Genomic DNA, 16,520 nt, shown 5'->3' with positions numbered 1-16,520 from the left:
GGGACATGAGATTTTATTACTAGATTATATCAATAGGAACAAGAGAATCTGACCTATCGAGAAGGGAAAATGCATGATCTTCCAAGAGCTATTGAACTCCAATTTTCTTGCAATTATGGAATTTACGGATGAGCAAACAAAAAAAAAATAGTATTACATGGCACAACTCTTTTCATTTCTCGAATACTTTTAAGGCAGCGACAATAAAATAGGCCTGACGTTGAAAACAAGCTTTGCTCGTAATTCAAATTTGAAATCATTAAGCGGTTTATAAAATGAACGTATAACCTCAAATACCGACTACTTCAGGGGTCGGCAACCTCGGCTCTTTTATGACTCGTGGACTTCAACTCCCAGAATTCCTGAGCCAGCATAGCTGGCTCAGGAATTCTGGGAGTTGAAGTCCACGAGTCATAAAACAGCCGAGGTTGCCGACCCATGGACTACTTTATAAGCGCGCCCTGCCTTCTTGGTGCCTTTTCATAACCTTTAACCCCGGAAGGAAAGCTAATCACACTTTTAGCCTCCATTTCCTAAGCACCCTTCCGCCTTCACGCAGCACCCCCCCCCCGCGTAAGAGTACTAATGGAAGGTATGCAGCAGTCCGTTTTGCCCTATACACCATTAAAGGCACACGTCTCGTTGACGCATGCGCATTCCGCGCGCTGAGTTCATCGCTCCAGCCGTGCTTCAAAATCCCCCCCCCTCCGTTATCGTTCTGATCGGATTCCGTCATCGTAGATAGGTTCGCCCGTTCTCTTTTAGCCTTCTATTTTTGACGTGGGGAACTTGGGCCTAGTAAATCTCGACGGGAAAAAAATTCATACAACTATTGGGAAGCGGGAAAAACCGAAAAAAAACCAAAAACAAAACCCTGCACCTCTGCTGCCGCCTAATACACAGTAGGAGGTTCACAAACGAGCTCTCATGGCCTGAGCGAAGGCAGGCCAGCGCATGCGTGGTTATCATTAGAAGCGCCAGGAGTACGAAGCGCATGCTCACTGAGGGGTGGTTGTTTTTTTTTTGGACGGGACTCTGGCCTATTGCGCATGCCCGTCACCGGTCCGCTCCGTCTTTCCAGCCAGTGCGAAGTGCGCCTGCGCAACAGCGCTTCCATTCTTACCAAGCCCAAGCTGCAGTTTTATCAGCAACACAGGGGCGGAGGAAAGCATCGGCCATGCATTGCGGTTGCAGCGGGAGCAACAGAGGCATCGGCGGCGGGAGCAGCACGGATTAAAACACGTCTGGGGCTCCCGTTCGTCTGAATGTCTCTTTCAGGTCGTGCAGGGCTCCAGATAGCTTTGCACCCACCTCCGGTGTTAGCACCGCCGCCATCGCCATCGCCGCCAGGTAGTCGATTCCCCCCCCACCACCACACACACACCCTCCCCGGCGCTTGCACTGTCATGTTGCATGGACTTTCTGCATGGGTGGGTGGAGGACTTGGGTGCTTGGGGGAGGGGAAATCGACGGCCGGAGCGTGGGGGGGGGAGGAGATGTGCAGGACGGAAGGGGGAAGGGAGCATTGTTTGGCTGTGCGTGTGTGCAGGGCTGATGAGCAGAGAGGGGGATCTGGTTCAGGGGTCTACGATCTAGTAGGCAGGCAGGCAGAAGTGCGGGCACTCCTCGGATCTTGTTGCCCGCCTCGTTCATCTCGCGAAGGTCACGGTTTGATTTTGCTTGGGATGCGGGAGAAGGAGGAGAAAGATCGGAAGCGCCTGCACAATGGGCGGGCAGGGTGAGGAACAACTCTTTTCAGAAAGTGATCTGGGGGGGCGGGGTTTTTTTTCCCCCCTGCCGATCCTCCTTTCCTTGGGATGATTTGTGCGAGAACAAAGCAAACCCGTTCGGTCTAACTGCATATCTACAGGCCGGCGGAAAGTGGGTTGGGTGAGCTACTGTCTCTCGTCTCTTATGTGTGTTTTTCTGTCTTCGATCTAAATAGGGAGAGAGAGAGAGAGAGTGAGTTGCCGGAAAAGTGCAGCTTTTGTTTTATCTCTGCCACTCCCTATTGTCTTTAAATCAGAGATTCTGATTTGTACTACGGCCATATAAAATTGTAAATTGTATCATTTCACTCTTCCTGCCGGATCTCTTTCCTTAACTGATTTTGGGGCATTCGGGTTTTGATGTCAGCTTCCCTCTCGAAAATGTGATCGCATTTCTGCAACAGTCTCTTTAAATTGGCTCTTTGTGCATCTGTGTGTATAAACTTAACTGGGATTTGTTCTCGGGATGCAAAATGAAGCTGTTTAATATTTCGTGGAGTTATTTCACTACACTTGTTTAAATGATGTGAGGTTATGAGTAGTGCTTAAATAGTCTAAGATGCTGAAGGAAAACAGTTTGTAAAGAATTTAGTTTGAGTACACCTAAATAATTTACAGATTGTTGGACTTGCACCATTTTTCTTAAACATCAGTGGTATCATTATTTCATCTGCCCTTTCCAGATGGTGACTTTATCTTGCAGTAAGTGTCCAAGTTCTATAGTTGATTATATGCCATCAAATCATTGTTGATTCTTAGAGAACACATAGAGGATGATCTGTTCCCGACTTGGCCCTTCAGGTCTACCAGTAGTGTAATTATCAAGTTATCAAATTATTCAATCAAGTTCATCCATTTTTTTGGTTGTCATTCCCATCTCTTTCTTTCTATCTTTCTCAGTATTCTAGATTTCTCAAAAGAAGTAGGTCTTCTCACATCCAAAGTACAATAATTTGAGTCTGATGCTTTGTGTCTCAAGAATTTTGGGTTGATTTTTTTCTCTTGACCTGTTTGATTTCTTGGCTACTCATGGTATTCTCTGGAATCTTCTCCAATATCAAAGTTCAAAAGCATTGATATTCTTTTCCATCCTGCATCTTCAGAGTTGAACTTCTGCTTCCAAAGAGTGTGACATGGAAAACCAATGCCTGCTCAGTCCTAGTCTTTGTAAACATATACACATCTTGGCATCTGAATATCTTTTCATTGCTACCCTAACAAGTGCCGGCTTGCAGTATATTTCTTGGTTATTAGTTCTGTTATTGTCATAGACACTCTTAAAAGAAGTTAGGACCACTGTATGATTACTTTCAGTTATAAGGGTGGTTGGATTACCTGTTGTCATTAGCTTGGTCGTCTTTATATTTAAGCATAATCCCATTGTGTCTTTGATTTTCATTACTATAATATTTTCATTTAGCAGAATAGTATTAATGCCATAGCAGACGGTGGATTATTGACTTTCCTTCATCCATCTTAAAAACATGCTCATCCTTAAATCCAGCCTCCTTCAATATATACTTAGCATACAGATTAAATCAATAGAATAGAATAGAATACATCCCTTGGAGAACCGGAACCATTCTGCTTCACTATTTTCCATCTGGACCATGGCTTCCTGTCTTGTGTATAAATTTTGCATGAGGACAGTGAAATAGTCTGGGATTCCTATTTTCTTAAGAACATTTTAAAACCTCTTGTGATACCTCTTGCTTGCTCTTCAGCCTTTCTATAGCCAGTTCAAACCTCTGGCATGTACCACTGTAACCTGCATCAGGTGATCCTAGGTTTTATTTTCCTAGTATGTAGAATTAAGGATATCATACCATAGTTTCCACATTATTTTAAATCTAATTTCTTTGATACTGTATGTAGACTGACAGCTTCCAATCATTTGTTACTGTGTAATTCTCCAGATTTGCTGACATAGTTAGATTAGCCTGACATAGTTAGATTCTTCTGTCGCTTGCCATATTTGTGTAGATATTCCAATTTCTGTAAACTTTCAACTTGGTAATAACCAGAATGCTGATCTAATTTCACGTTCTGGTATTACAGTTCTTACAATTCTTCTATTTCTTAGAGAAATTTTTTAAGGATCTTGGATCTTGTTTGTACTGCATAGAATTTCAGTATTCTCCTTCCATCTTTGTTTAGCCTTTGAATCAGTTACTGTCTGTTCACTGGTGTCCTTTATTATGTCAGTTCAAGGTTGGCACGTCTTCCTCACGTTCAAAGATCTTTTGGAAAGCCTTCCTCGTTTTTCTGTTTCTGTTTTCATCGTTGAGGTTTTTACAGAAGTCATTGAAATATTGCTCCTTGTCTCTTCTATCAGCTCCCTGACATTGTTTCTTAAATTCCTTCCTGAGATGGTAATTTCTAGCATTTGTTCTGCTATCTAGTTTTTTGTTTATTTTTGGTGCCTTGGTTTTTGGGAGTCTCTTTTTGCAGTTAAACCTGAGCAACTACTTTGATTTCATTCCATAGTTTATCTGGTTCTCTATATATGAGATTCAGGGTTTCAAAGCAATTGCTACTGTTCTCCTTGAAAATGGGTGGATACATGCTCCAAGATCATATGATGGAAACCCATTGGCTTCCTTCTTTAACTTGGAACAGGAACAGTTTGTGATCTGTTCTGCAGTCACCACCTGGCCATGTTTCTGATGCTAAAATTGAGCTCTTCTACTTTCTTCTATCAGTAATACAAGCAACTTGGTTTCTGTGTACTCCGGTGATAACTATATATTTAGGCATTATTTTGGTTTTCATAAGACTGTTAGCAACAAATACATGACTGACAGAGATTGATAAATCATTTTCATGCTTCATTTCTGTTTCTTAGTCCATATAGTCCAGCTACATTTTTCTTCATATTTTCACCAAAACATCTTGCTTGCTTGTTCTGTCTTATTTCAGATTGAACTTTCTTCTGCATCAGCGGTTGGAACACATATTTGGATAACCATTATACAAAAAAAGTTGCCCATGGATCTAATTTATATTATTCAATCATTGATTGCATTGTTTGCAAATACTGTCTTTGGCATTTTTCCCCTATTATGAAAGCAACACATTCACTGTTTTTCACATCCCAGGTATTAAATAGTATGATCTTCTGACTGAAATTGTCTCATTCCAGCATTTCCATTCATTGATGCCTAAGATATCAACGCATAATCAATCAATTTAATATCTCACGATGTTGAGCTTTTCCATGTTCATGCTTCTTATATACCATGCTCCCACTACAATTCTCTTTTTGCAGCTTCAGGTTTTCTTTTCCTGCATGGCAATATCAGCAACTAGATATCCCAAGGATTTAATCCAGCCACATCATAAACATATTGATACTATGAAAATCTTCAGCTCTATAGCATATTGAGTGGTATCCAACCCAAGGGGCTGGTACTATACCATCAATCATTTTGTCTTGTCTGTAGTTTTCTCGATAAAACCAGGAGTGGTTTACCATTGCCTCCTTCTGTACAATATAAAATGATACCTGCATAACTGCAGTTGGGCAATTATAATATATCTATATCAACAATATTTGTATTTTCAAGTAGTAGCTGTACATGAGGGATCTCTGATGATCTCTTAACAAGTTGATGTCTTCCAAGTGTTTGTATTATAATTCATAATCCTTGATCACTGAATATGTGGCCTGGTCTTCTGGGGAATTGAATCTAAAAATCTGAAAGAATGACATAGCGTATCATGGTGTTTGCTAGTATGTCACTTTTTGAAATCATTTCTTACTTTTCATGTCTTCTTAAACCACATTATCTCAAAATGATGAGATTCTTTCTTTGTATGTTTCTTTCAACAACAGCGTTTACATGACGATGAAATTCATACCTTAGCTAACTTTCAAGACCACAGCCTTCTGTGTCATAAAAGTATAGTAACTTATTAGTAAGAATGTATTTGAAGATAAACAGTTAATTAAAATCAGCTATATGTGTAACTTTGTCAGTAATATATGACAAGTTATTTTACGTGCTGTGGACATGTTTGAATATTTTTTTTCTCATTATCAAAAATGAAAGACAAGTCCTGCTGCCATATATTTTTGGAAACCTTTTTAAGTGATTGAATGATTGCTTCTTGAAAGTATACTTTTATTTATTATTGAAGTAATGGATAATACATTCTTACGTTTAAATGAATGCTTTGATGCTTTAATATAATAATCACTTCATTAGTTTTATTCTATGCACATATCCTACTTTTATGTTTTAAAAATATGAGCATGGACTGGATCCATACTTTAGATTTGTACACTTAAAAATGTTATCTGATTAGCCATGACTAAATCAAGTCACCTTGATTGTAATAACCCGCTAAATATAAGAACGTCTGAATCTATATTATAGTTTCCCCTCAGTAAGTCTTATCTGAATTCTAGAAAAAAACTAAGGCATCCCTTGTCCTTTAGTACATATTGATTGGATAGCATGTTATTCCAAAGTAGGTTTAGACTTCATTAGATGTATACATTCTTTTCTTACTTGCTCGAAACAATAGACTTTTTTGGGAGAAAGCAGAGTTGCCCTATCTATAGTTCTTCCTGCATAAGTTGGATCATCAATAGGATTGGGTTATGATTCTGTACTGTACTTTCACTTTTGCTAGTTTCAGACATATTGTTTCTGTTAGTTGCTAGGCTCTGCAAGGAGTAGAGATAAGGCATGTGTGGAGGGGTTTGTATCTTGATAGTGAAAGCTATATTTTAAGACATAAAATATACAGTGCTGCTGGGAGGAATTTTGAAATTTAAGAAACAGGCTGTCAAGTGTTTTGATTATGGAGTGAAATTGATCAACTGCTTGATTTGGTGTAGTAGTAGCTTCAATTCTGTATTTGGCTTGGAGAATGCTAAGCAGAAAATATATTTCATTGTCACTGAATTTATTTAGATACATGAATTTTTAAAGATGTCTTTCCTGAACACAATCCTCACTGGATATGTTGCACTTAATGCCCCACCTTCCCCTGTACCATAGCAGAACAGATTAGGAAAGGTTCAGTTGTTATGACAAAGTGTTACAGTCTTGTACAGGTGGGTATTAAAATGTATGTGTGTGGATTTTATTTTTAGTGATATCAGTTTTAATAATAATAATAATAATAATAATAATAATAATAATAATAATAATAATAATAATAATAATAATAATTTTATTTATATACCGCCCTTCTCCCGAAGGACTCAGGGCGGTGAACAGGGCCCTGTTAGTGATATAAATCACCTGAGTAAATAAAAGTCAATCTCAGAAATTAGAATTGTGTAACTGTTCCATTGGTAGAGGACAGGAAGGCCTGGAGGAATGTTGTCCATGCAGTCGCAATGGGTCCGACACGACTTTGCAACTAACAACAACAACAAAACTGTTCCATAAACCCTGAGATGTGGGAAGGAAATTATTTAAAGGAGATTCTTTGGTTTTCAAAGTCAGCAATGGTTTCATTAATGATTGTCTGGAAAAATCTACATTTTATATTGTTTCCATAAGTGATTTAGCAAAAAAAAAATAGCCCTATTGATTTAGAGCATGCATGTTTTTGGGGAAAGACCAGTTGAGCCAAATTTTTATGTACAAGTACATGGAAATTCTCAGGAAACTAATTAGTGACTAATTATACAAACTTGCTTTCTTTGATACTGTGACAGAGGAGCATCTTGAGACCTAAATGGCAAGGAGGCTTAATTATATAATGGAAAATAACAGTGATGGAACACATTGGTTGCATTAGCACGACACAACTACAATAACTGAGTCTATCACCATTCTCAAGTACCATGACTTTTCCAGTGATCCAGTGGCAGGCAACTGATGAAAGCTGAATCTGTCCTCGTTAAGTACAGAGTAACCATCCAAAGTAGCATTCCAGCTTCCTTTTGGTTTGACAATTTCTCTCACTCCAAAATTCAAACAATGTTAAAATACATGATAACTTGATCAGGGTTACAGCAAATGGAGCCTCATTCAGAGCCAGAGGCAATGGGAATATTCACTGGGTAGAAAACTGAAAATATACCATAAAGATCAAATGCCTGCAGCGGTGGCTGCTCTAGACTCTCTATCTCTATGTCTCTGTGTTTTCAGAGGCTGGAAAGAAATGCAAACCACAGGTTAACCCTGTCTTTTAAAGTTTTGATACTTTAGATTTTTGGGGGAAGCATGATCCTAACTCAGAAAGGAACAACTGATTGGGTTTACATAACCCAAAAGGTATTTAACTAACTTTGTTTAAAAAATGGATTGTAGCCACACTGTGAACTTTATCATCCTTAATTGTCCAAAGATTGCTGATTCTATTATACTTTTTCCTTGCTATCTCTCATGCCAGGAAATGCGTCACGGAACATGTTAATGCAACCATTTAATTTTAAGTTTGTCCTTTTTTTTTCAGATTCCTTTGTATCACTGTGGTCCAGGGATGGGGAATCATTTCTAGCTCCTGTCTGTAATGTTAGAGACCACAATAAGGCAGCAATGAACAGAGCTACTGCTGGAATGTGCCTTTCTGTCTCAGTCAATTTATACATATGTTGTCATAGACTCTCACACAATTCTTGGGATTACATCTTTCATTACCTTTTCAGCTGAGAAGGATCATTTTCTTTTCCCAGACTGGAAAAAGTTTCCTTTCTCAGCACGTCAGAATGGGCCTACTGAAGACTTATGCCTTATAATGAGGGGCAGCTACAATTTGCTGTGTTGCTACATCCTGTGAGGTCATGCCTGTACGTTTATTATGACTGTTTATGATCCTCCTAGCAGTTCTCAAGCTGCAGCACCCCAGAATGCCACAGAAAGCTCACTAATTTTAAGTAGTCAAATATCCCAGCATTTTGGGATATTTGAGATATTTTGATTTTACTGTGGTTCCCCTGGGATGCTGCAGTGCACGGTTAGGAGACTGCAGGCTTAGAATATTGTTTAAGCAAAGCACTTGTAATCTGTAAATGATACTTTATAGATTAGCTACTAAGCCTTGGCACAACATGCAAACGCTAATCTAGCCATTCTGTGTAGATTAGTCAATTCCTCTAGTTAACAAAATCTTGGTTTGGCCTGCTCTGTCAATTTATTTATTTATTTATTTATTTATTTAGTTATATTTATATACCGGCCTTTTCCCTGAGGACTCAGGGCGGTTTACAGGGAATTAAAAATCCAAAATACAAAAATTAAGAACAAATTAAAAAGTATTAAATTAACCCTGTAGTCAGTTAAAAAGAACCCCAAATTAAAATTCTTCCTCAGTCTGGGCCCGAGAGCAATGACCCCATGGAAGTCATTGTCACATGGGATTGCTTTGAGGACCAGTCTCCCTAGAATGAAGCAGTGGGAGAGGGATCGTGAAACAGTTCCCAGAAATAAAGGAGATCGGAAAAGGTAATCCTTTTTTTCTCCTTTAGTGCTACAACAGGAAGACTGGATAGCTTCTCATCTCCTACAGAATGGATAGAGTAAATGCAGTTGGTTGTAGATTTCCCCCTCACCCCTCCTTCTGCCATCATCATTTATAAATTGCTGTAACTACAAGTGCATGCAGTTGGAACAATGATCAGTTCTTCTACTTACTCAAGTTTGCTTAATCCTCCCTTGTTTATTTTGTATGCCTGTTTCAGTCTGTGCTGTAATCTCCTAGGGCAGGGGTCAGCAACCTGAAACAATGAAAGAGCCACTCGGAACCCGTTCCCTCACAAAAGGAAAAACTGGGAGCCGCAAAAAAATGTGTGCACATGCGCGTACATACGCACATGCGCAGAACAGTATTTGACTGAAGAGTGGAGCCAAGGCGAGATATGCACCTACCCTGCATATTTGAATTGATTGAACTTTTTTAGTCCCAGTTTTTTTTTTTTTTTGGACTGCACATGGCAGAGGACTGGGAGCCGCCGGAGATGGCTGAAAGAGCCGCATGCGGCTCCGGAGCCGCGGGTTGCAGACCTGTGTCCTAGGGAAAGAGCCTAATATAATAGTGATTTCTAAGGACAATATAAATCCTAGACAGTACTCCATAGCTATGTAGATACATAGTCAATAGAAAAGTAAACATAGCTGATAATTTATTGAAATTGCTGGGATATTTTTCTACAGATATCTGACAAACTTTTTTTTATCCTGCTATTTAGTGACGCAGTGGCTCAGTGGGTTAGGACGCTGAGCTTGCCGATCAGAAGGTCGGCAGTTTGGCGGGTCGAATCCCAAGTGCCGCATAACAGAGTGAGCGCCTGTTACTCGTCCGAGCTACTGCCAACCTAGCAGTTCGAAAGCACGTAAAAAAAATGCAAGTAGAAAAATAGGGACCACTACAGTGGGAAGGTAACAGCGTTCCGTGTGCCTTTGGCATCCAGTCATGCCGGCCACATGACCACGGAGACGTCCTTGGACAAGCACTGGCTCTTCGGCTTTGAAATGGAGATGAGCATTGGCCCCTAGAGTGGGAAACGACTAGCACGCATGTGGGGGGAACCTTTACCTTTACCTTTAGGATATTTTTCTACAGATATCTGACAAACCTTTTTATCCTGCTATTTAGTGCTTCAGTAGTAAGGATTTGTTTTTGATTTGAAAGCTTGAAGGTCCTCAAGAATCAAGAGATCAGTTGGAGAAATGACATGGAATGATTCCATGCAGCATTTGAAGATAATGCTGTTATATTGGGTATATCCAGTGAACTGTCTGGGACAATCCTGCACTCCATTTACACTCCTAAAATGATGTTTACAAGAGGAGAACTTAAATACATGAGCCATCTCTTTGCATTATTAATTTTTTTTAAATTCCATTTATATCCCGCCCTTCTCCGAAGACTCAGGGCAGCTTACAAGCTTAGCAGTAGCCTTCATTCTATGTATATGCCTGCTTATTAGGGCTTTCACACACACCCCAAGCGGCATTATTACAAAGTCAGCTTAATTGCCCCCAACAATCTGGGTCCTGGTTGCTGTGGAATTCTGTGCATATATATCTGTATATGCAAAGACTTCTGTATTGGCATAAATGATGTCATTTATGTGATGATGGTAGTGGAATGGACTTACCCAGGTCCCTTATATAGTCAACATTTTAGATTTAATTACAATCAGATATGGGCAGTATGGTAAGTAGTGGGTGAGCAGCCAGAATACTACTTGGAATTGAGAATTACTATATGAGATGTTAGCAATCTGTGATGCTGATCTTTGAATTTATTTATTTATTTTATTGGATTTGTATACCGCCTTATTCCCTTAGGACTCAGGGCGGTTTACAGGGCAGTTAAAACCATGAATACAAAAAATTAAAAACAATTAAAACAATTAAATTCAAGCTCCAAGAGTAAATCTAAAACCCAGTTAAATTAACAACCCCACAGTCTGGACCAAACAGATCGAAGAGCCATGTTTTCAGGTCCCGGCGAAATGAGCGAAGGTCGGGGGCAGTCCTAAGTTCTGTGAGTAGTTGGTTCCATAGGGCAGGCGCACCCACAGAGAACGCCCTTCCCCTGGGAATAACCCGCCAGCATTCATTAACCGGCGGTACCCTGAGAAGGCCCTCCCTGTGGGGGCACACAGGACGATGGGAAGATGATGCCGGCAGCAGGTGTTCCCTTAGATAGTCTGGACCCAAGCCATTTAGGGCTTTATAGGTCATTACCAGCACCTTGAATCTCACCCGGAGGGCAACCGGAAGCCAATGCAGCTCACGGAGAAGAGGTGTTACACGGGAGTATTGGGAAGCTCCCATCAAAACTCGCGCAGCTGAATTCTGCACCAGTTGAAGCCTTCGGGTGGCCCTTAAGGGCAGCCCCATGTAGAGGGCATTGCAGTAGTCTAACCGGGAGGTCACGAGCACATGAGTGACTATACATAGAGCATCTCGGTCCAGATAGGGACGCAACTGGCGCACCAGGCGAATCTGGGCAAAAGCCCCCCTGGTCACGGCTCCTATATGATCTTCCAAACTGAGCCGTGAATTCAGGAGGACTCCCAAGTTGCGAGCCCTATCAACGGGGGGTAATACCTCATCCCCTATTGTTAATAATGGAGAAGGCTGGTCAGCCCGAGATGCCGGTATGAACAGCCACTCAGTCTTGTCAGGATTGAGACGAAGCCTGTTTCTCCCCATCCAAACCCGGACCGCCTCCAGGCAACGGGACATCACAGTGAGGGCATCACTGGGTTGGGTCGGGGTGGAAAGAAAAAGTTGGGTATCATCAGCGTACTGATGATACCCCACCCTGAAACCACGAATGAGCTCACCCAGCGGCTTCATGTAGATGTTGAACAGGAGGGGAGAGAGGACCGACCCCTGAGGGACTCCACAAACGAGAGATCTTGGGGTGGACCTCTGTCTTCCCGTCAACACCGACTGCGAGCGGCCCAGGAGGTAGGAGGAGAACCACTGTAAAACGGTGCCTCCCACTCCCAGAATTTGAAAGGCTATTTTAGTTTCTAGTGTTGGAGGAGAAAATCAGGATAAAAAAAAGAAATATTTTCAAATGTAAAATGAAGGTAGTTCTCTTAAACCAGCCTTTCCCAATCTGTTCTTTTATATATGGTGCAACTACAATTTTTAGGATTCTCTGCTTACCTGCACAGACTTCACTCTCTACCCCCAATCTAAATGATTACAGTTAATCAGCTTTTTTATTATAGTTTGTGATTACTTCCATTGTTGTATTTCGGGAAGTTAGAAATGTAATGTTTATGAAATTAAAATGGTCTGGTGAAATAATACCCTAGAAAATTATTATTTAACTAGTTCTATTGAGCCAGACTGCCTGGGTAAGAAATCGGAAAACTATATTTTTTCTTAGCAACATTAGCCAAATTATCTTGAACCTGCTGTCTTGTTGTGGAATGTATTTTAAATGCTTCCAATTAACAGATTTTTTCTGATAGTTCAAGGCAAAGTACGGTACAGTTATAAATCAGTCTTCACATTCCTGCTACTGTGATCCAGATTATTTGGAAAAGCAATTAAAATGAGGAAGCAATTTGAAACCGCACCCAATAGTTGTTTTTCAATATGTAAGCAAGAAAAATGCAACCTTATTTGTAATAGGTAGCTATGTTAGCATAAGGCAACATTTTAAAAGCACAGTATAGAATTCTCTTTATCTTTTGCTTCTGATATTCAAGGAAACCTTCTAAATGTTGAGCTTCTTTTCAGCATTTTTGTCCCCTTTTGTTATGTTTCTGATATGTCACATCAAGTTAATAATTTGACATTAAATTCATTTGTGAGCTCTCTATTTTTAGCATCTCTAATTCTGTCCCAGTTTCATTTAGCAAGTGCAATATAGTCATATTTTACAAAGAAATAGAATGATCATGGGGGATAAATTGGTTGAAGTGGAATGCTGGAAATATATAGTATGCTCTAACGATTTATTTATGTATGTATTTTTAGATTACTTCGGTCAATCAATTCTAAGCAAAGTGAGTGGTCTTTGAAAATTTACTGAAACATAATCAGTCATCAAAGTTGTAATTTAAAGTCTGTGACAGTAATACTCAAGAAACATGATTAGAACTGGATTAGTATCTTACGTATTTTAGCTTTCCATAGATATCAATCAACTCAGTTCCTCCCCCCCTCCCCCCCCCCCCCCGCTCCCGGTAAAAGACCAATTCTTTTCCAAAGTATTGCACCTAGCCTTAGGTAGACATACTGGTAGAACTACACAATACAATTTTGTTATATTTCTCCTCCCTACCACTTTTGGGAAAAGATCTGAATTACTCACATAATATAAAAAGGCTGGCACTTTCCAACACAGGCAAGAGTTTTTCATAATCGATATGATGAGCTTCTAAAGGTTGATGCAGGTTTGTACCTGCTTACAGAAATTTAAGATCTATTCAGTTGATTGTCACTTAAATCTGTCTAGACTTGTTTAGGATTGTAATAGTATTGTTGCAGAAGAAACAATGGAGTCTGTGTCCACCTTTTACTCATTAAGACATTTATCATGATGTGAGGAGGTAGTTATTTAGCCTTTTTATTTTTAAGCAGATCTGGATGTATACGAAGTGAATTTTTTCCTAATAGAAGATGACACGTAAGGGGGATGGCAGTGGAGCCAATAAACCTGCACCAAAACAGATACCTATACACCAGTATAATTTATTACATATAAATTGGACATTCAGCATTTGCAGGTTGGCACTTTTTTTTACATAGGAGTAGATCTGTTACTTTTAAAAAAATGACATCTACAAAGATGATGAATTTATCTGTTTGTTTGATGTGTCTCTAGCTCAGGGGTGTCAAACTGCTGGCCCGTGGGCCAGATGCGTCACAACAAAACCGCGCCCACCCCATTGCCAGCAATGGGGAAAAAGCTCCAATACGTCGCGCAACGTCACGTGATGTCATGAGTTTGACATGTCTGCTCTAGCTTTTCCTCAAGAAGCTAGAGGACTCATTGCACCAGTTTTCCCCATTCAAATAACTACATGATATATGTGGGTTGATTAGATATGTGCAGCTAAGTGTGCATGACTAGGACTATTTACTTACTTATTTTTTTAAAACCTTTATATAATTGCCCAACTTCTAACCAACTCTGGGCGGCTCCCAATCAGAAGTTAAGACAACATATGAAATCATATTAAAACCATAAAACTAAACAAATTAAAATATTAAAAACAACAAAGACCTGGCGCCAAATCAAACTTCAAATGTACAATTATCCTATCCTAAGTGCTTGTGGGAAAAGCCTGGTCTTTAAAGCTTTACAGAAGGCTAGGAGGGTAAAAGCCAGCCAAAGCTTAGGGGGCAGATTGTTTCAAAAGGTTGGGGGCTGGCATGGAAAAGGCATGCTTCCCAGTTCACATCAGATGGCAATAGTAAGGGAAGGTACTAAGAGTGTGCCCACCCTATCTAACATGGTAGGACAAGTAGAAGGAAAGGCAGTCCCACATATATTTTATTTATTTATTTATTTATTTATTCATTCATTCATTCATTCAATTTATATACCGCCCTTCTCCCGTAGGACTCAGGGCGGTTCACAAGGTTATTTAAAAAACAGATACAACAGTTACAAAACTTAAAATCAATTAAAAGAATTATATAAACCTTGCAATAAAACCCCAGTTAAAAAAACAGTTAAAATCCCAATTAATATGCTCAGACCAGGCCAGAGAGCTCAAAGAGCCAGGTCTTCAGGTCCCGGCGGATTGAGCGAAGGTCAGGGGCAGTCCTAAGCTCTACAGGCAGCTGGTTCCAAAGGGCAGGCACACCCACAGAGAAGGCCCTCCCCCTGGGTATTGTCCGCCAGCAATCTTTTACCGGTGGTACCCTGAGAAGACCCTCCCTGTGGGAGTGCACAGGACGAAGGGAGCTTGATGCCGGCAGCAGGTGCTCCCTCAGATATCCCAGACCCAAGCCACTTAGGGCTTTATAGGTCATCACCAGCACCTTGAATATAACCCAGCACTGTGCCATGTAAGGATTTAAAAGTGATGACCAGCACCTTGAATTGCACTCAGAAACTGGAAGCCTATAGGAGTAGGAGTGGCAGAACCTGGAGGCAGAATTAAAACAGGGATCAGCTTAGAATCCCTGCATAGCTACAAGCAAACAAAAGTCCAGCCTCCCTGGAATTCTGGTGACCCTTCTCTAACTTCATGCAGGTGATGACTGTTAACCGAGAAGATTTCCCCCGTGCATAGGCATGATTAGCAATAAATCAGTTTAATTGGACCTTCATCTGTGGACCTGATCTTTTGTGTTGACAACACTTGCATGCAGTTTGTGCAACATACATGGGAAAAACCTAGGGGTCCCCATTATTGTGTGCACTGCTGCGTTATGGACCAATTGAAGTTCCTGGGTGGTCTTCAAGTCCCATATGGGAGTGTATTGCAGTAATCCAGATGGAACATGATCAAGGCGCATGTGGCTGTGCACAGCTGAAGGTAGACTTTAGATATTCTGTTGTGGCAGCATAACCACTTTATCGCTATAATTCAGGAAAAAAGAAGAGTGGGGTTGCTTTTACACTACTGCTATCTTGAAATTCTACACATTCTGCCTGTATTATGTCTATTCTGAAAGGCTGCCAAATGATGCTGTTGTGATCAGGAAGCATGCCACTCATTACAAACAAGGTGATTAGTTTTCCCTTCTTGCTTTGCTGCCATTATTCCCTTTCATGTCACTGGCCAGCCAGGAATACTTCCTGCAGTAACAGCACCTTAACAAAAATTTGTTGAGATCAAATAAAATTTAGTTTGACTGAGCTCTTTTCTACGCTGCTTTGTACATTGCTCTTCTTTGAATTCTGTGACATGACAAATTGAATAAAAGTGTAAGCAAGAAACAAACAGGAACCATGAAAGAAGTTGAGTCCTTAGTGGTACTTAGCAGTACAATTTTAATTAGGTCCTTCCCTTCCCTTTGATCTGCCCAGGTGAATGTCAGCCTCTTTTGCATGCATGCAAAAGCACATGCACAGACATATTTACATGGATGGTCAACAAATGCCAGGCTTAGTATTTCTCTGTGATGTTTAGAAGTTGGTTTTGTGATCTCACAATTTCACTACGTCAACTCTGCACAATAGTGCTTCCCTTTCCCATCCCAGCATTAATGTGGAATTAATTCAGTCCAGGAACCTCTTTACTGTAATGGTGGGATACCTGGAGAGAAGCTGGTTTGTCAAAGAAACAGGGTGCAAATGTACCTGATGGCTAATGCTGATGTAAAACTTCTCTAATCAGGTCAAAGTGATTGG

At 40.4% G+C, this 16,520-nt stretch overlaps 1 protein-coding gene across 1 annotated transcript in view; it reads left to right on the top strand.

Annotated features, from left to right (window-relative positions):
• The first annotated feature begins 1,123 nt into the window (after positions 1-1,123).
• The window catches only part of CLASP1 (cytoplasmic linker associated protein 1), a 219,041-nt gene continuing 203,644 nt past the window's right edge, over positions 1,124-16,520 (top strand). Inside the window, exon 1 of the mRNA XM_083349903.1 lies at positions 1,124-1,350. The gene's annotated coding sequence lies outside the window, so the exon portion shown is untranslated. The remainder of the gene's footprint in view (positions 1,351-16,520) is intronic.

The sequence above is a fragment of the Vipera ursinii genome (genome assembly GCF_947247035.1).
Source record: "Vipera ursinii genome assembly, chromosome: 1".
Lineage (NCBI taxonomy): Eukaryota > Metazoa > Chordata > Lepidosauria > Squamata > Viperidae > Vipera > Vipera ursinii.
This window is presented reverse-complemented; position numbering and strand designations above follow the sequence as displayed.